Source organism: Pieris brassicae, chromosome 7 (assembly GCF_905147105.1).
Source record: "Pieris brassicae chromosome 7, ilPieBrab1.1, whole genome shotgun sequence".
Classification (NCBI taxonomy): Eukaryota; Metazoa; Arthropoda; class Insecta; order Lepidoptera; family Pieridae; genus Pieris; species Pieris brassicae.
In genome coordinates, this window is record NC_059671.1 from 5,304,811 (window position 1) to 5,325,603 (window position 20,793).

General features: G+C 33.6%; 1 protein-coding gene across 3 annotated transcripts in view; it reads right to left on the bottom strand.

Moving 5' to 3' along the window:
* LOC123711911 (inactive angiotensin-converting enzyme-related protein-like) overlaps positions 1 to 8,622 on the bottom strand; it is a 155,396-nt gene extending 146,774 nt beyond the window's left edge. For all 3 annotated transcript variants that reach the window (XM_045664769.1, XM_045664766.1, XM_045664767.1), the window contains exon 1: positions 8,363 to 8,622. The gene's annotated coding sequence lies outside the window, so the exon portion shown is untranslated. The remainder of the gene's footprint in view (positions 1 to 8,362) is intronic.
* Positions 8,623 to 20,793: the final 12,171 nt, after the last annotated feature.

The following is a 20,793-nucleotide window of genomic DNA, read 5'->3' on the forward strand; positions in this document are numbered from 1 at the left end:
CGATTTTTAATAAAATATTCGTTAACTTTAAATTTCTATAAACTATGAATGAATGACGCTGACAACTCTATTATGCCGACATTGACCTCATAATTATCAATTAAAATGACCTATTGTTCATCTTAGGACATTGAATATTGTGTTAATAGTGTCGAACTATAAATATATTTCAAAAGCATCAACTATCGAATATCAAATCGTAGCGTATTTCAATACGATTTCAAAGTCGTATCGTAAACGGATAAAAAACTAGTGGCGCTGCACCCTTGTTAGCTCTTCGCCTCAGATTCATTCTGTTGATGATCATGATCATTTGTCAATCTCATAGGCAAGTATAAGCTGTCTTGTGCCTGACACACGCCGTCAACTTCTTGGGTCTAAGGCAAGCCGTTTCTTCACGATGCTTTCCGTTCGAGCAAATGATATATGCGCACATAGACAGAAGGTCCATTGATGCACAACCGGGGATCGAACCTACGACGAACGGTGAGAGTCGCAGGCTTAATCCACTAGGCCAACATTGCTCATAGTAAACGGATACTTAATTAAATAATGATTTAACAACTAGCTCTAGTTGTAAAACAATTTTCATTTAAACAAAATTCTCGTAACATTTTTGATTTTGTTCACTAATCGTGCATTTCGCAACCGAGCGAGCGCCGTTCTCAATATATTACCATTATTAAGCTACCATTAGATATACATATTTTTGTGTTAGACTAGGGCGGTATATTTTCTTTTACAATTAATGCAAGAATGGTATGATACATTGTAATACATAAATCGCGTTTATTTCAGTTACAAATCAAATACTTCCTTACATTACAAAGTTTAGTTTGACATACATACAAAAACTATAACGGTAACTTATAAATAGCTTTTTGTATGAATTAAATGTAAATTGAGTACATTTTATAGAGTGATTTTAAAAGAGTTTTAAACGCTGACTCAAGTATATTTTACTAAAACAGGACCCGTTCTAAAATTATTAATGCATGTAATTATAACGAAACGCTTTTGTTTATATATAATCTGTGGAAAATACTAAAGGAAGCCCGGGCTTATAAAATTCCGACGTTAACGTCGCCTTTACTTTGAATTCTGGCAGAATACTAAGACTTTAGATCACCAGATGTCATTCCAATCTCCATTTGCATTATTAACTCCTGGTACACCGCTGGCAAAAAGTAACAACATTGTAGCAGTACAACACGGATGCTGTACCGTTAGACTATTGTCTAACTCTAGTCCATACAGAGCATTAACACTTGACTCTCGGATACCGCTATTGATACAATTTAAATTATCGGCTTCCGTTTGAATTAGATTGTGTTGAGCAGATTAAATTAGGTTTGCAAATGAAAAGTTCAGGCCTTTAATCAATTATTTGCATTCTACAGACTAAAAATAATTGGTGATTACATCACATTGTTTTTGTGTATTTATTAAGTTTTTTAGAGTCAGTGTCACGAATATTATTGTTGACAGTATTGTTAGCGTATGAGCTACATTGCTTCTTTTTAAGACTTAAAATATTATGAATTCATGCAAACTAACAAAAACGTGTATTTTCATGTGTCATGCTATAGCATACTTACGTTAAGTTATAGTAAGGACTTGTCCACAATAAGACTAAGGGTGTGTTAATGGATTCTTATACATGAAACCAAAAGCAGTGTTATCCCTACAATATACATACGTCGACTTACAAGTTTCAAATACTTTGTAGCATTTTTAACCCTAGTATGAGTATTGTTAAAAGAGAATCGTCTCTGGGTCGGAAAATCATGTCTGAGTATCGTGGTCAGGTGTATTATATTGTAAGATCTGGCACGAATAATATCTATCGCCAATTTCAGTACTGCGCCTCTTGTACAACGGTGTATAATTTTGACGACGACAAGTCTTTGACTAATTAGACCATCTCGTTAGCGAACGTTCACGCCGTCTTTTGCCTTCGGTGTCATGTCATCGCAAATCACGATCACCAACCAATCAATTCTCTAGGTTCTTGTCGCCCCTATGCATTGTGTGACCAAAGTACGAAATGATGCGACCAACTTTTAAAAGTAAGAATTGGTTTTAACACATCTCAATAGGAAAACTTTGTTAATATTATACTCAAATTTAAGAGTGTATATTGGCTTCATACGAACATAAATAGAAATGTTCATTACAACAGCTACAAAGAGTAAAACTTTCATACAATACAATGTACTGTGTTTGTCAATGTACAAAGCTGCGACGCATGTGAACAAGTTAACAAACGCACAAGATTCTTAATTAAATAGGCAACAATTGTTTTACGCAAAATTGTTAACAATGTTTGAAGTCATATGTAATTAAAAGAGCGTTGCTGCATTATAGAAACTTCAATGTTTCACTTCCTTAACACAATAATTACACTATGAAAAGGATATCTTTAAAATGTACTATAATTTTGTTCAGTTACAAACAATGTATGATATAATACCAAAAATATGTACGTAGTATTTCTCTTTTGTTTTATGTGTATAGAAGCTTTCCCTTCATTCGCTGTTAAATGAATATTATAATACTGCCAAATTACATTTGTTATGAAATTATTTAAAAATACAGCTATATGGTATGTTTTAATACTATATTTTTATTAAATATAATATTTGTTTCTGTTATACCTTTTATTATATAATTAGTATACCGTGCCGTAAATTATGACTTATGATTCATGTAATGCAATAGTCATCTTGTAATCCGCCAATGCTACTATAAAATACTTATAAACGTCTGTCAACTATAAACCACTACAAGGGGCTATAAGTTGTTGATAAAACAATTTATTGTATAGCATTATATTATATTACAAAGCAAGCCTAAATCTAAATACCTAGTTTGAATTTTTATGCATTATAAAACATAAACCAAAATAAAAATTGTGCGTGTACTAGTGTACACACGTAAGAAGTGAAATATCTTTATGACCTTATTTTTTGAAAAATTATCTACTATATGAAACTTTACAGAAATTGGTTAAATAAGATAAAGGCTTTTATTATCACAGACATGAATACAAATAATGCAATTATTTCATTTTGCCTTATTACTACTAAGATTAATTCAGTATTTCAATAATTGTAATAGAATTATTACTATCATTGTTATCGTTATTATATATTTTTGTAATTAATCAATCTCTTCGAATCAACCGTGGTAGGATTGACAAGAAAAAGATGGCGCATCGAAAAGTGTGACGGTAAAGTTTTTTCCAACGCCGACAAAGAAGTTTCACTTCAAAAATCTACAAGAAAATTTAGTTAGAACAAAACCAACCTTTTTTATATTGATGATGTTTTAGGCTCTTTGCCATTACTCTGTAGCTCAATTGTGATGTTTTGTGCCGCGCGATTATAACGTCGCGATATTAGTGCTACGTTTTAGAGAGAACTAAATCGAACTTACATACAAAAACCTTGGGATAGAAATCCCTGTCGCTACTTGAAGCGACGGACTACGGGCGCTGAACCTAACTAATAACTACATATTAAGTTGCTTTATTCAAATTCCGTGATTTGTTTGGATTTAGGAATATCTTTCTAAGATTAGTCTAACACCAAACTCATCACTAAAGTTTGAACTCAAGGGTTAATCCTTTGGGTCTATCAATAACCCAGGGGCCAGGTGCCTGACAGCACTACTGATATGTCGGCTTAACTTCGACAAGGTAAACCTACTTAAAGTTTACTCTACGGGGAATAACTACGCTTTGTAAAGATTTCCTATTGTTTATACTTTTACACAAAGGTTTATACTTTTAAAATATTTATAAACTTTCCGAGAGAGTTCTTATTAGAAGCAGCAGGGACGTCATCGTTCTGTATGGGTATATGACGGACGGTGGTTCCTTCCTTTGTCATACCATTTAAAGTATTAGTCCTGTATTATTTCAAAACCACCACAAGAATGCTAACCAATGAAAAAAATACACAAACGTAAGAAATTAATTAGGAAATACAATAGGCACTAATGAATAATATAACTTTTCTCTGTTCACTCAACGGATACTATAAAAGGTCCGTTAACTAATGTAATACAGCGAATCATATGTGCAAATCAGGTAACAACGAAAGATCTCTCCTTCTGACGTACCCATCAGGCACATTAAAGCTAAGGCACTGTAGTACTGCCAAATTACTATCCTCGCCATATTGTTGATTCGTGTCTGCTTAATGCTGTGTAAAGCACTAGGAACCTTGTGTGATTAAATAAGGAAAAAATATATAGATATGCATCGAAATTACATGTAATTTGATAAGGTACTTTTGATACATAAATATGACTTTTGTTATCTCTAGAAACAGAACGAGTAAATATAATATAATTTTCAATGTCTTATCCGATAAACCTGTTTTAGAAAATAATATAAAATTTAAATTTAGACCCAAATCAATAACGAAATAAATATAACGAAGACTATTGTTATATTTTTAGCAAAAATGAGACGCACATTGAACGTCTTTAAATTCAGCAATAATTTCCAGCATTCGTACACAATAAATCAGTGGCGCTACAACCTTTTTAGGTCTAGGCCATTTCTGTATATGTTCATGTATATAATCAATCTAATAGGGAACTAGGTGATTCTGTGCCTGACATAAGCGGTCAACTTTTTCGGTCTATGGCAACCCGGTTTCCTCATGATGTTTTCCTGCACCGTATGAGCGAATGTTAAATGCGCACATAGAAAGAAAGTCTATTGGCGCAGTTGGGGACCGAATTATTCGTACATATTACGGCAACAAGACTTTTTTGAAATGAAACTTTATCGACCTTATCGGCGTTGGAAAAAAAATAACGTCACATTTATGGTTACGCGTCACATTTTCCTACCACAGTTGATTCGGAAAGATTCGAAGCCATTAATAACAAAAATATATAATAGCGATAACTATGATAGTAATAATTCCATTACAATTAATGAAATTCTGTAATAATCTTAGTAGTAATAAGGTAAAATGAAATAATTGTATTATTTTTATTCAAGTCTATGATAATAAAAGCCTTTTGTTAAACGATATCAAAATTGACTTTATTTGACCAATTTATGTAAAGTTGCATATAATAGATAATTTTTCGAAAAATAAGCTCATAAAAAAGTTTCACTTCTTACGTGTGAACACTAGTACATGCACAGATTTTTATTTAATTAAACGTCATCATTTACATTTAACGACTCAGGTTTGTTAATTAAGAGTTTGACTATAAGTTACTACATAAACCCCATTAAATTTTGTAGCTTAGTTGCACCGTCCTTTAAAACTATAATTAATAATCTACAATTAAAGATAATGGTCAACTTTGACTAATCTTCTATCACTCTAGTAAACGAACGTTTTACATTTTTATGTTTTATCACAAATGATATAATAATGTCTATTTGGGACATTCATTAAATATACCGCAAACCAATATGGATAAAACCCCGAAACGATCAGGCCACCTCTGCCTTTATCCTTAATAAACTTCCAAATAAAATAAGCACAACTACAGCATTTATCCTTGCTTTTAACCAGAAAAAGAGAATGGAAAATGTCAAAGCGTGCTTCAAACCATTAACTTGGAATGTCAAAAACCCCAACAAGAGAGACAAAACATTTTTTAGCTAAAGCTGCCCGTGTTAAATTGCTTTGACTTCAAGCGCAACTCACTAATCCAGCTCGTAGGATAAGGACAATTAACGTGCTTGTTAATGAGTTTTTTAGTCTTTTACAACTGAAGTAGGTCTTTAAGCTTAATTTTAGCATACAAAAAGTTTTGGTAAACGATAACGTTAAAAAATCAGTGACGCTACATTTTAGTCTTGGATGAGAGTCGTACGCTGTGATAGCCCATGGACACTCATTGCCAGAGGGCACGAATACGTTGCCGGCCTTTTGATTATAGAATTAAATAATTATGATATCTATATAATATATTTGTTTAATACAAAATCATCCCTTACAAACAATTTGTATGACTCAAAATTTGGCGATTAAGAAGAGTTTCTTGCCAGTTTTTTTTCTCAATCAGTCCCACAATTTAACATCTTTTCTATTCACGTTCATAAGTGGATCTTATTTATTATTATTATTATCTTATTATTTTGAGTTTTAGTTTGAAATGCTTAAAACACTAATAATATGAAGTTACCGATAAATCCAATACTTTGAAATGGTAATCATTTTTATATTTAGGAGATAAAACGGTTAGTAATACATGATAATAGTGTGAGGTAGTGATTACGATAATTAGGTCGTTTAATTATGAAGAAAATAAACATTACTTACATTTAATTAATATATATAAATAAATGAATCCCTATTTCCCTTTGTCACGGCATGACGCGTGAACGGCTGAACCGATTTCGTTAAATTAGGAAAATTGCGCGGAAAAATAGAAAATATAATAATACATAACCACCATATTAAGTAATGTCATGACGTTTGACATAACAGTGACAGAATGGGAGCTGCAGATATCGTCAAAGAGGATGTAAAAAATTAATATCTAATATATGTTTGTGGCATTAAACTTGAAAATCCATGTTTTTCACATGGCCAGTTATATGTCGCCTGTTCCTATCTCGGAATGCTAAAAAACTATTTATATACGCATTAGAAAAACATACAAAGAATGTTGTATATCATAAAGCATATTAAATACCTATTCCAAATCAATGTTCATACTTAAGACGGGACAACGTCTGTCGGGTCCGCTAGTAGCTTTATAAATTGTTTAACTTATTACTTTAGTGTCATAATTTATTTATTATAAAGATTAACTTCAATTTGAATATAGACTAGTTTAAAAGTTAAACACATCTTAAAATCTGTTTCGGGTTTAGTCGCGCTCTAAACTAGGCCATAGTTAATCTAAAAATGTGAATTACAAGCATACTTTTATAGTATTTTTTTATATTAACAATATTGCTCACTATATTACTGAAATATATTTATAAGAATGTTTTAATAAGCTTCAATGAATAAAGTAATATTTTATCTTGAATATAATGTTAATCGCATGTTTTATCATAGTGATTTGAATTGATTTTTACCATGCATTTATTATATAGAACCAGCTGCCTGCCGCAATCGCGCATTGAGAATGTCCACGATATCATCAGGCGAGCTTCCTGCCGTTTAACCCGTGTTCATGTTTTTATAAAATGAAATACACCGAATACCGCAATTTTTATAGTTAATAGCGTGAAACTAAGGCGCGTTAATTTTTAAAGTATTTCTTGTATATTCTCCTCGTACGTGGAATGTTTCAGACGCAATGTCATTTGGCGTTGAAGCCTAGGCATGTTTTCTTTACGACTGTCGTAAAATTTCATATCTCACACTCATTTGTTATATTAATTCGTAACCTTGAACATTTTTCCCTCTTAGTGCATGTGAAGAAATTATAGTTAACAGTGAGGGTATATATATAGGGCATATACATACCCTCATATTCAATGTTAAAACTTAGGGGGTAAGAAAAAGGGACGAGTCTAAGCGCGAAGTAGGACTCCCGTTTGTCAAATCGGTTCGTAGTCTTTCTTGGGCTAAGTATCAACTGTAATTCACATATTTTGCGATAAGTGTTAATGTGTTAGTTTTATAGAATATCTTTAAAAGGGCCTAATTTAAAAGATATATGAATAGACAAAAGCATTTTATTAATAAACTTATTCCAATAATGGACGGTAACCGTGAAATAGTGCTTTAGATATTCTAGGTCACGCTCTAATCCAATTATGTATTTATATACACACATATGTGTGTATATAAATACATATAATAACTTAAACCTGATGTCTTACTATTTTATAATAAAAACTTGTAATAGAATATTGTGTGAGTACTGCTAAACTCACATTCCGTATAATCCTGGAATAGATTTCGGGAGAAACAATAATTATTTCAAAATGAAAATTACCAACCAAACAGATGTAAAAGAGTTTGCCCATAATACTAGGTTTCAACAGTTTATAGTTAAGATTGTAGGTTATCGTGTGTAGGTCAACATTATGGCACAGTACTATGTAATAGTAGATTGTAGTAAATTTCACATTATAATATTTCAACTTTGCGAGACCTGCCTATGACTAAATATTCGATGTTTAATTCACAATACATTAATATTGAATAACTAAGATATTCATGGTATTGTGGATATAATTTAAAAAAAGTTTAAGATTAGATTTTACATGAGCGATACCGGATCATAAAAACACTGATAAACCATGATCAATTAAGTGATAAGACGTTTTTTTACCTCTATTATGGAATGTATGATCATTATATTCATATAAATTAAGCAATGACCTTATAAATATACAGGTACCTATTAGTGTACTTACAATGGTTAAAAGCCGGTAACTTGAAATCCACCAATACGCAAAAATATGATGTAAACGAATAAAACTTTATTTACACAGAACAGTTGCACTTTATGCTAATTTAACACTAAAAGTTACCACTTATGAAAGTCATTTTGCACAAAAAACGATAATCATCACTCCGAAAAGTTTAAATTATTTCGAATCGAAACGTGCTCGCTGACAGCGCACTCACACAACCAACACATATGGCGATCTCTCGCGGACTGACTTCGTAGTTCGCCTGATTCGCCGTTCGCCTTCAAATTTCAAATCGCGAATCTGTGTTGCCAGATAAATAGTTTTCATTTCCATTACGCAGTCATTATAGTTGAGATCGTAATAGGAAAATTACAAAAAAATGTATATTTACACCCTATAATAATAGAATAACCGCCTGGGTGGCTTAACGGTTACCGCACCGTCACGTGGCTCAGAGCCTGAGTTCAATGTCCAGTGAACAGCAAAGTAATATTGGCAGGCACAAAAAATTGAGCACTTGCCTTAAAAATTTATAAGATAGATTGAGAAATGTATCAACTATACTGTAAAAACATAGTATTTTAATTTCGATGTAATAATTACAGGTAGAATATTTATTTTATGTTTAAATTAACACTGTAATAAAAACACATAAATAAATTGGAAGACAACGGATGTCCTTATCGCTATCAAGCGATTTCTTCCAGGAAAAGATAAAAAAGTACTTAGGTGAAGATTCTTTTTTGTAACGTGCCAAGGCAAGCCAAGCGCGTAATTTCGGTTTGGTTTTTTTAAATTATTTTATTTATTATGTATTCCTATTTTAGGTATAATGAAAATGAGTTTATTTACAGTGTCAAATAAGATGAAGACTTAATTTTGTGGATTTCGTGTTTCAAATTAATGTAATTTTCTCCGCAATCCGCGAAGCAGTTTACTTATTCATATCATACCAGTTTCGTCATACAAGTAATTGGTTTACGTCAGAATTAGAGTAAATATAATAAAGTCTATTTTATTGTAATAATGAAATTATTATTTTTGTAGTGAAACTTCTTTATCGGCGTTGGAAAAAAATTTACCGCCACATTTTTCGGTTACGCGTCATATTTTTCCGTTACGCACCATCTTTTTCTTGTCCACCACGGTTGATTCGAAGAGATTCGAAGCCAAAAATATATAACAACGATAACAATGATTGTAATAATCTATAACAATTAATGAAATTCTGTAATAATCTTAATAGTAATAAGGTAATATGAAATAACTGTATTATTTGTATCCATGTCTATGATAATAAAATCCTTTTGTTAAACTTAATCTAATATAACGTTATTTAACCAATTTCTGTAAAGTTGCATATAGTAGATCATTTTGCGAAAAATAAGGTCATAAAGAATTTTCAATTCTTACGTGTGTAGTACACGCACACATTTTTATTTTAATGCTGGGATAGAACAGGAGGAAAATAAATGGCTCATATATAAGAGTCTTTGATTCAACTTCGATTATGTTCGTTTTGGAGTAAACTCTTGGGCCGTTGGGTTCAAGTGCGAAGGCGCTTCAAAGATTTAAGTTGATGCCTGTTAGATAGTACCAGTTACCCCAGAGCTGATGCTTTCTTCACTCAACGAATAAGTATCGCAATACAGCGAGGAACAAAACTTTTTAAATTTGGTTTAATTTTCTTTTCATTAGTTTTTAATTATTCTTAGATAACAATAATATTCTTATACAATACTCCTGCTTGCTTCATAGAAGCAATCTTTAAAGTCACTTTATTTGAGTGCTTTGCTAATTATTCTTCGAAGGTATTTTGATACCTGCCAAGGTAGTTTTAAATTAAAATCAGATCTAAACAACAATTTATATGTCGCAGTTAGGTAGTTAAATCAGAGAGTTAATTAAATCTCTAGACACTTAATTAAATGTCGATATTCTATCAAGTTGCTAGCATTTTGATTTAAATAAAGCAGCATCGAAAACGTTTAACTATCATATAAATTTCATGTTCTACAATGTTAAAAAGAGAGTACGCTGTACAATAGACCGTGTTATTTATTGCAACAAAAGTATCAAAACCACGTTTGTCATTAATTAGCTCCAGCACTAAAATAATTGAAATTCCCCCAACAACAGCGCTAATTTCGATTTTGGCGTTACTCCACTGATTAATTATACAAGATAGACTGTCCCCAAGTGAGACGTTAAAATTAAGATGCTTTATGTTATACTCTTTGTAATACAGCCAGCCCACAAGTTGCAAGCGAACAGTCTTATGATAAGAAATTTATAATATTTAAATTATGTGGTATACGTCGAAAAATTGTGATTGGATAAAGATGCCAACAGTAAATGTCTTATTGATTTTCTATAACACTAAGGACATCGTTTGTGTATCTTTCACTAGATGACACTATAATGTTCAAGAATAAATACGAATAACTTTGACTTACTATTTTACAGACATTCACCAATTTTAATATTATTTTATATATATACATGTTTTTATTTACTCACGAATTTATGAACATACCATTAGGTTGTAGATTACTAATTTGCATTTTATTTGGTATTTGTCAACCTCGTAGCTTACGGAAACCCAAAAATAAAGTTTATTGCTTTAAACAGATGACAACGTTTTTCACTTCACGACAAAGTACTTTATACAATAAATCTCAAGTAAATAGATTTTTAAAACTTTTAATTACGCGGACCCGATATTGTTGTGACTTGGTTGCGCCTGATATACTTTACTATTTAATTTATTAATTATAGATAGTCAGCGGAACATAATATCTTTTTTCTTAAACACATAAACTCACAGTTTTAACGCAATAACTACAACAAACTTCTTTTACTAATATAAGCGAATCATATTATTTACATAATACGTTTTATTTATTTATTTAGAAAAACCTTACCCTAATTACTTATAACACAAAATAATTTTTAAATCAAAACGCAATTTACAAGGTTACTAACCAACGAGGAGGAACGATTGGTGTGTCTGGATATGTGCTAAAATAAAATAGTAACAGTTATTCGGTTTGAACTAGATTCCCACTACACATTAATCGCAATTTTTCTTTAACAATATCTAATATAATCACTTTTTTAAGTACCTTCACTTATCTATCAATTTCTTACTGCCACCTTACTAGGGAGGATCTTAAAAAGTCTTGAAGTCCCTCTCTGATACTCCGCTTGCTAGGGAGTTTGAAGCATTTATAAGGTCTGTACTCTATCTCCAGGCTCAAATTTGATTTAGCGTCCGGATGAGCAGGAAATGAGCAGTAGGCGAAAGTGCCTCTATGGAGCTGTATGGAGTTAATGAAACGACGGGTGAAAGTCCGGGCTTCATTGCGAATACGATATCCGTTCTCTTAAGGGGCCTTATGTAACGTGCATTGCCCTATCCGTTATCATCGAATGGGAATAAGATCCAATGAGAAGCCTCGGCCTATATTAATAAAGCTTCGTGAGCATGTCGATAAGTTAAGAATCTGGGCAGCTAAATGTAGCCTTTAAGGCATAGGTAGAACCCTGTCTAGTTGTGTCTGAAATCAAGGCAAACTCTATTCATGGAAAAAGCGGTTTGGTGTTTCTAAATGTTGGAATCGGGGTGGACGTGCACAAGTGATAGGGGCTGATGGGAAATTATATATGAGCAATTGGCGTATAGACTTTGGTCTTAAAATTAATCCTCTCAAGAGTCATCACCATCGGAAGATCTTTCTTTATTTCAATGTGCTCAGCCTGGCGTTCACGTTGACCTACGACTTTCAATATGACTGCTAAAAACCTTGATGTTTTCCTGAAGTCATCACGTAAAGGAAATCAGCCGCAAGTTATACGCCACTTCTAATGCTCTGGACGTCTTCTTAATTTCCTCCCTATCCACACTAAAACTATGTTAGCGCAATCTCTTCTTCCTCCAATATGAATGAAGAGCTTGCTTGACAAGATCGATGATGCAGAATTTCTGCATACTTTATGTTTGGTCTTAGGACCATGTATCTTTAATTCCACAGCTCGGTTGGCTACCTATTAGACTCAGACATGACGCTCATCTCCTTCAATCCCAAAACCCTATCTCTTAAAAATTAATACAAATTCTCAGTTATCCATACGATGGGCTACCTCCCTTTTAAAATTCTTCTACATAAACATTTCTTAACCATATCCTCTCCTGGTCAATAGTGATTGTGATTTATTATTCTTGTATTCCTAATTAGTGTTGCATCGTAATTACCGAGATTAGCTTTTTAGTTTATTATATTTTTTTGTATTATTTTAGATTAAGATTGGAAAACTATTTTTAAGTTTTTTTTCCTTACTATGGTTGCCTGAAAGAGATCGCTTTTGACGATAGGGCCGCACGTTGCATCCCTTATATATTTATGTTAATTGCTTTTCTTTAAATGCTACGAAGTATAAATAAATAAAAACATAAATGTTTTAATTTAGTTCTGCAGACGTCAAAATGCGTCCACCTTAACAATGTAACTTTCACTTTCACAGTTGTTTGTCATCTGAAACGAGTAAAATTATCCAATTCCATAATCACAAAGTAATCAGGTTATATTCAGGCTGCGGTTTGTGTCAATTACTTTACAAAGCTTTTTGAATCGTGAGGGTAATTTAATTAAGTACCACAACACAACTGTGGTACAAAGCAGATATATTTCTGAATAAAAATAGTGTAAATTTAGTCAGAAGTCACTTTGAGTGCAACGCAATGGTGAGGGCTCCATATGAGCTATACAGTCTCATGTCACTTATACTTGTACGAGTATAAAATAAATTCACTTGTTACCTCTTCATAAGACTGTACCACCAACTACCCACAGTTTGTTCTGGGTGCGTTATGACAAGGTTACGCCTCAGATTAGAGCTTGCTTTGTCGTTGTAGTTATTTAGGATACTTCGGGTCGGGTGCATGGTTAAACTGGATCCAAGCAAAAACATGAGGCAAAGGTCACAACTTTTGGATGTGACCGAACACTCCAGCTTGGTTAGAGAAGCGCCACTCACGCGAGCGATACATGTAATAAATAAGATTTCTATCGAGGTAGACTTTTTTGTTTATACACCTGCTGAGTTCACAAGAGCTGCTTATTATGTTATCAGGTGTAAGATATATATTATTTTAATTGCAGAATTATCGGTGTCGGTATAATTGTGTAGTTGTATTGTATTAGTAGTAACGGGAAGAAATAAATATTTATTTCTTAATAAATAAAGTTTTCTAATAAATCTAAACCTTATTGCTTCTATAATACTTGAATGCAGTGCTTTAAGTGCACTGTTAAAAATATAAAGTTCCTATCAGGCTTGTTCAGACTTAACACCTGCGCCAATATTACGCCAAAACACCATCGCGGGAAATTGCCGTCATCAGGCGCTTAAAGATACTTCATACAAATCTGTCTACTCACGTCACTTGACCTACGATCAATGTACAATTCACATCCTTTTTTGAATTATATTAATTTATTAAGTATATAGGCATTTATTTTACACCATCTATCCGCTAAAGATAGAACATGGTGGCCCATGAGGGGAGAACAAAGAAGAATCGGCGAAATAATAACAATTAACACGTAAATACGACGAGACACCGGTTAGCGCGGCTACTTAACGATCTTCAACATCTCATCAAATCATTCCTGTTGATGGAGCCTTGCAGTGTATATTTTTAAAATAACGGGCTGTATTGGAAAGCAGAAGGAAGATTGTGTACTGGTGTGACTCGAGTGTGGTTCTGGGCTGGATTAAAGGTGATATCACTAAACTGAAAACATTTGTAGCTAATCGTTTTAGCGAAATATTCACCGCTATCATGGAGATACGTTCCAACCGATTTAAATCCTGCGGAATTCATTTCAAGAGGGGTAAATGCAAAAAACATCATGTCGTGGTCACTTTGGTGGTCGGGACCCACATTTTTACTTGAAAATGAAATCAAATGGTTAGTATTGAATGCCAAGGAATCTGATACTTTACCCGAATTGAAAGTGCACTCTGCAACAATTAGTGAACAAAACCGAAAGAGAGGGTCTCGCAAGGAATTGCGCCCCGGCTCGCCCATGAATATTGTAAATAAAAAATTACCGATGCAGCCGGGGCGTATTTCGCGACGCGTACCCCGCCATTCGCGAACTAGTAGAATTAATTAAATGTATATTGTTTTATTTTTGGAAAAAATGCAGTATAAAAAGTCCCTGGACAATATGGCAGGGGAGTAGAGTGTTATAAATTAATAAAAAATAAAAAAACAATTAGTGAACCTTTTTTAGATTTTGAAAGATATTCTTCTCTCAATAAACTACAACGTTTATTTGCTTACGTGCTAAGATTCATATTTAACATTAGAAATAGCAATGCGAAACGCGCAGGTTTATTAACAGTTGAGGAATTATGTGATTGATGGCATTCATTATGTATTATCGCTCAAACTCAATCCTTCACAACTGAATACGACCTGCTAACTAAAAATAAACCTATCAGTAATAAAAGCAAAATTTTATGTTTGTCTCCGTTCTTAAATAATAATGTTATAATGTGAATGACCAATATGAGTTTTTAGAGTGACTATACGTTCATTTTCATTTATATTATTTTAACCATTAGCCCATACGTTCTTTAGTACAGTTAGTGACCTTAGCAAAGAAATAACAACGTTTTATATCGATTATATTTCTCTCGATATGTTATATTGCTCACTTACCATCTCGTAGGATGTATTAACCTTACGTTGTAAATTAAAAATCATAAAGTGAAGAGGGAAAATACGCTAAGCTTTTACGTGTTAATATTTTACCGCACCAGGCGACGAGTGACGACCCTTAGATGAGAAAATGATTAATATTTCAACATTTTCCCTTTCATAGCTGATTTCTGATTGATTCGGCTTTGAGGCGACAGAGTGACTACATTTTAGAGGTAAAACGGTCAAGCAAAGAGTCTCAGTAAAGATAGAGTGCTCACGGGAAATTCTTGACACTACGTGTGATTATCCTAAAGAGGTCTAAGGTCTCTTACTGTTGTCACGCATCTTATCTCATCTTATCGCTGTTGTCATACAGACTAGCAGATAAGATGCGTGTTAAGTCCCACAAATGCCTTACATTTGGGAAAGTGGATATTACTTGATGTTATGAATGTTATGTTAAGATAATCATAACCCAGGGTTATAGCGGACCGAAACGCGACCAATTAGTTCAGTTTCTAGAGCGATTCCCAGAGATTAACATTGAAGAGATAAAAGCGCGAATTGTAAAAAGTAAGTGAGTTGAAGTATTATTGACAGTATTTTGCTCAATTATTACTGTGTTTTCTCTGCGTAACTTGGTATTGTAGTTTATTTAAATTGCTCTTTAGATATTGAAATAATAAACCCTTGAAGAGATTTACGGAACTTTCTATCCGTACATCTAGCAGATAACAATAGAAATAACTATGGAAACACTATTACTATTGACTATTAAATTGTTGTTATTTTAGAGATCTATTAATATTAGCAAATTGAATATATTATTATCAAGCTGCACAACAAATAATAGTAAATAATACAGTGGCACTACAACCCTATATAAGATTTTGCTCGGATTGCATCCCTTTCATTGATAATTTTCAGCTGACAATGTAATCAGACTTCTGTCTGATATATAGTTGATTCTGGATTTGAGACATGCCGGTTTCCTTACGATGTTTTCGTTCACCGTAAAAGAAAGTGTTAGATGCACCTATGTGCGCACAGAAAGGTCATTGATGCTCGGGGATCGAAACTCAGGGTTGAGAGATCCAAGTCAAATAATTTTAAGTATAATAAATAATAAACTAATATTAATAATATATCAGTGGTCATAGATCAGATAATGATAAGTACATTTTTGCTATGTATGACTTATTAATATATCGTGTTTCAAATTTTAATAGTGTCTTCAAGATTTCTTGATAATGAAATTGCATGTATTATATTCTTTTTTTATACAACAGGGGACAAACGGCCAGGAGGTTCACCTGATGTTAAATGATACCGCCGCCCATGGACACTCTCAATGCCAACTCTCATGGATCAAGCCGCTCGGAGAGGGATTGGTCATCGACGATTCGAACCGCTCTTCGTTGAATACGGTCAAGAGGAAGGAGCTGGTACTGGAGAGCTCCCGCCCATAGGTGAGAACAGTATTCGATGTGGGGCCGAATTTGCGCTATATAAAGTTTGAAGCGGTGGCCCGGAGTGAAGTACCGTCTCGCCTTGCTGAGCACACCAAGCTTTTTGGAGGCTAATTTAGCGTTTCCCTCCAAATGACCGCTGACCTATGGCCACAGATACACTGTTTTATTATTTTACCTACAGAACTACGCCTAGGTATTTCTATAATAGCATGTACTGTATGAGTTTACCACTCGGTTAAACACTCTCGAATATAATAACACTTAAGTAAATACGTAACATCAAATTAATAAAGATTAATACGAACAAGGGAGCGAATGAAATTCGACACATTCAATTAATTACTTCAATCAATTTGTTACTCAGATTCTGTTTGAAAACTCCGTGTTGATAATACAGTAAAACCGTCTCAACTGAGGCTCATTTCCATAGATATATTTCGTTTTTAGAGCAGTGTTGACTAGTGGCTTCACTTTGCGACTCTCATCCCTGAGGTCGTAGGTTAGGTCCCCGGCTGTGCAACATAGGACTTTCTTTCTATCTGCACATTTAGTATTCGCTCGAACGATGAAGGAAAATATCTAGAGGTAACCGGCTTGCCTTAGAGCTAAAAAGCCGATAGCGTGTGTCTGAACACACAAGGCTGATCACCTATTACTTTAACAAATGATCATGAAACTGATACAGAAATCTGAGGCCCAAATCTAAAAAGGTTGTAGTGCCACTGATTATTACCTTTAAAATAGTTTAGCTGATTTATAGGTCAAGCATTCCAGGCAGGCACCACTAATAACTATTGCGTATTATGAACATATAAAAAAGAGCGTACCAGTTCTAAAAAGGCCGGCTTGCGAGCCATGGCAGTGTGACTGTCCATGGACATGGCAGTATTACTAAACTTGAGATGAACCTCCTGCGTTTCCCTCCTGTTCTAATGTATAAAAGTAAATACCACTAAAACATGACACGTATGGCTGACTGAAAATACGAGGAATGTATTAGACACAGAACGTCGAAACATAGGTATGGTGGAAATATTATCACAGATACAAAAATGTGTATAATTAATTAAAAATTCTGAAAGAATAAAAAAATATTGGTAGCATTTCGAAGAATATATAATCAATAATATAATTTGTATCACTTTGATTGACAACATAATCAAGCTCACACAAATGTACGTAAAGTAATAAGGCGAAATTAGTTATAAACCTATTATACATATTTATATAAATATATAAGTAACTTCACCTTTTTAATTATTTTAGTTTATTTTTCAATAGATCCAATTTCCAGATATTTTGAGAGTAATCCCAATTAGTTCAAACTTCGTGTAGTTGGCCTGTTGTTGACAACTCTAATGAAATCCTGAGAAAAATACTAAATATTGCGCTTCCGCTAACCCAGCACATAATAAAGATAATACGAAGACAGCGTTCTCAATAGGATTCCGTCGTTGGAATGTAGATAGAGCCCGGAATATTTCTAATATCATAAACACTACTGTGCGCTTATGGAAAATTATTATGGAGATGGAATAAATGGGAATATTTTATATATCAACTCTGTTTGGCCAGTTCCCGTTGATCGATAGTCATGAATATTTGTGTTCTTTGAGTAAAAAACCGCATTTGTTGAGACCATTTCAGTGACAATGTTGGTAGATGATTTATAGGAAACAGAAAGAAGGTCCGACCCAACTAGACTATCGCAGACTCAGGAATGACAGGTTATTCGATTATACCGAGGTAACACTGAAAATGTTTAGAAAATGAACGGCTTAATGTAGAAAGTTGTCAATACTTTTACTGTTATACTAATATACTGTTTTTGGAAGTAATCTCCGTTACTCTCTACACATCGTCATATTCAATGGAACCACTAAGAAAAGCAGTGGGCCCATTCATCCACAGGGGCTGGCTTCTATGGCATTTTCGTACGCTTTCACCACAATTTCAGGGCTCGTAAAGCGAATACCTCGATTTTATCTTTAGTTCTTGGATATAAATGAAAGTCACAGGGCGCCAGGTTAGGACTGTATGGCGGATGACTCATTTTCTCGACACCTGCCCTAGTCAAATATTATCAGTCAATGTGTTTCTGGTCGTCGGTTAAAGTGTGGGGAATCCATCTGGTACAAAGCTTCCTGACGCTTAAATGTTCGTGTAATATTTTTGAACTTGACTCATACCATATATAATGCCTTGGCTTGCCCGTATCTGCTGATAGGTCACTCTCCTATCTTCCTCCATCATGCGTCGCACAGCGCTGATGTTATCTTCAGTAGTCGCTGTTAAAGGACGTCCCTCAAGCGGATCATCATTGAGATTGCTACGTCCACGCTTAAACTCGTTAAACGAATTGTAAATAGTAGCACGAGATGGAGCTTCATTAAGAAATGCTAATCGCAGCCTATCATAGCTTTGTTGTTGAGTAAGCTCACAACGAAAGACACAATAAATCGTGGAACAAGAGTTTAAGATTTGCCGCCAATTCACAAAAACAAATGACAAAGGAATGCAATATACTACATTAGGTTACCAAACAGTTCTAAAATTGAAATTAAAAAAAAAGTTTTCATAGTTCATAGTTTTCTAACTGGCGAGTTCTAAACATTTTCAGTGTTACTCACGTATAGTTTAAAAACGCAATAGTAATTAAAAAAAATAAATTATATGCTTACAGCCCCTATCAAAAGTGCCAATGACTAGATAAAAAAGGATGACTAGTAATATAACCTAATATGTATAATAAAAATAAAAATTGCCTACTGTTACAAAGTATTAGTTTATAACTTACGGTACAAAAATATTAACAAAATGGACTAGAAATTGACGGAAAAAAATAATTTTATATTTTTAGTATTTATATTTATTTAAACTTAATATTATCACAATTAGACAGATAAAATAGTCATGGAGGCAAATTGATAGTAATGTAAATTTTTCGTGTTGTCGCAAAAACGAGAAGGTTCTGTATTCAACTCAGAACAAAATAAACAAAGATGTTTAGACAAATAATAACAATAGCACTTTTCAGATGTATTTATATTTTCGTTATCTCATTTATTCCTAGATATTTGTGTGCCCTATTTTGGCAAAGACTTCCTCCAAATCTCGCCATTCCTGCCTTCACTGTGCCACCATCTATCATGGACCACATACTGTTTCCTTGTTCCCTGGTCTTAGCACCTTCTACATTGTCTTCCAGTTTTAAATTTATTGTAACTTGGGACACCAGTTTAATACTATTTTGCTACACTTTTCTGTTCCTCTTATGATGTGCCCCGCTCGTTTCCACTTAAGTTTATTTATTTTTATTGTGGCATCTGCTTCCTTACTTATTCCAGTAAACAAATACCAAAAATTTAATGCAAACTTTTCGAAAAACCAAAGCTCGAAGCTTCGCTAAAGTGTATACCGTCGTTTTTTGTAAAATATACGTCTCACAATCGATGTTGTAATGCGTATAAATCACCCTACTTACCAGTTCTACTGTTTTAATGCATTCCTCCTGATTCATGTGGTCAGCTTCGAAGCCTACAAGAGCTGGCAATCTTCCAGAAAGAAAGATTTAGGAAATTTATGAGGCGAACTTCATATTTGATACAGAGCTTAGGGCGTAATGGCTTCAATTGACCTATTAAGCCAAAATTTTGTAAAAATGCACGATACGTTTGTGGCATTGAATGGTTTTTTCACTTTAGTATTGGTGTAAAGAAATCCATAACATGGATATGTTAGTTTAATTTATGTCTGAAGTTTCAGGTTCATATAGGTTCATTTCCATTCGTGTTCTGCTGTATGAACCTCTTTGGAGGTCATTACTCCTTCTGAACTTTCCATTCCAGCATTCTCTTTTTCCTGGACATCCCATCCAGCGGGTGGCTTCGGCGGTCCATGTTTTATCTGTACAATTTGCAATATGTCTTGGCCATTTCCATATTAGCTGTAAAGCGTCGCCGATCTTAGCTTTCGCCCAGATGTCATAAGTTTTGTATTATTTTTAATTTTTAGGATGAATGGAGCGGTCTCTGGGCACTAGTTACCTTCGGACTTCACTCTCCGTAAACATCCATGTTTGGCTTACGCATGGGAGACTGCTATTGTCCGGAACAGTATTTTTTTGAATCTAACATGTTTATATTCTTTCATATACGACCTCAATTAAGGGTAATTCTAGAGTTCTTTATAGGGTTGCATTTAGTAGTGGTGTAATGAATAAATCTTGGATAATATGGTTTATA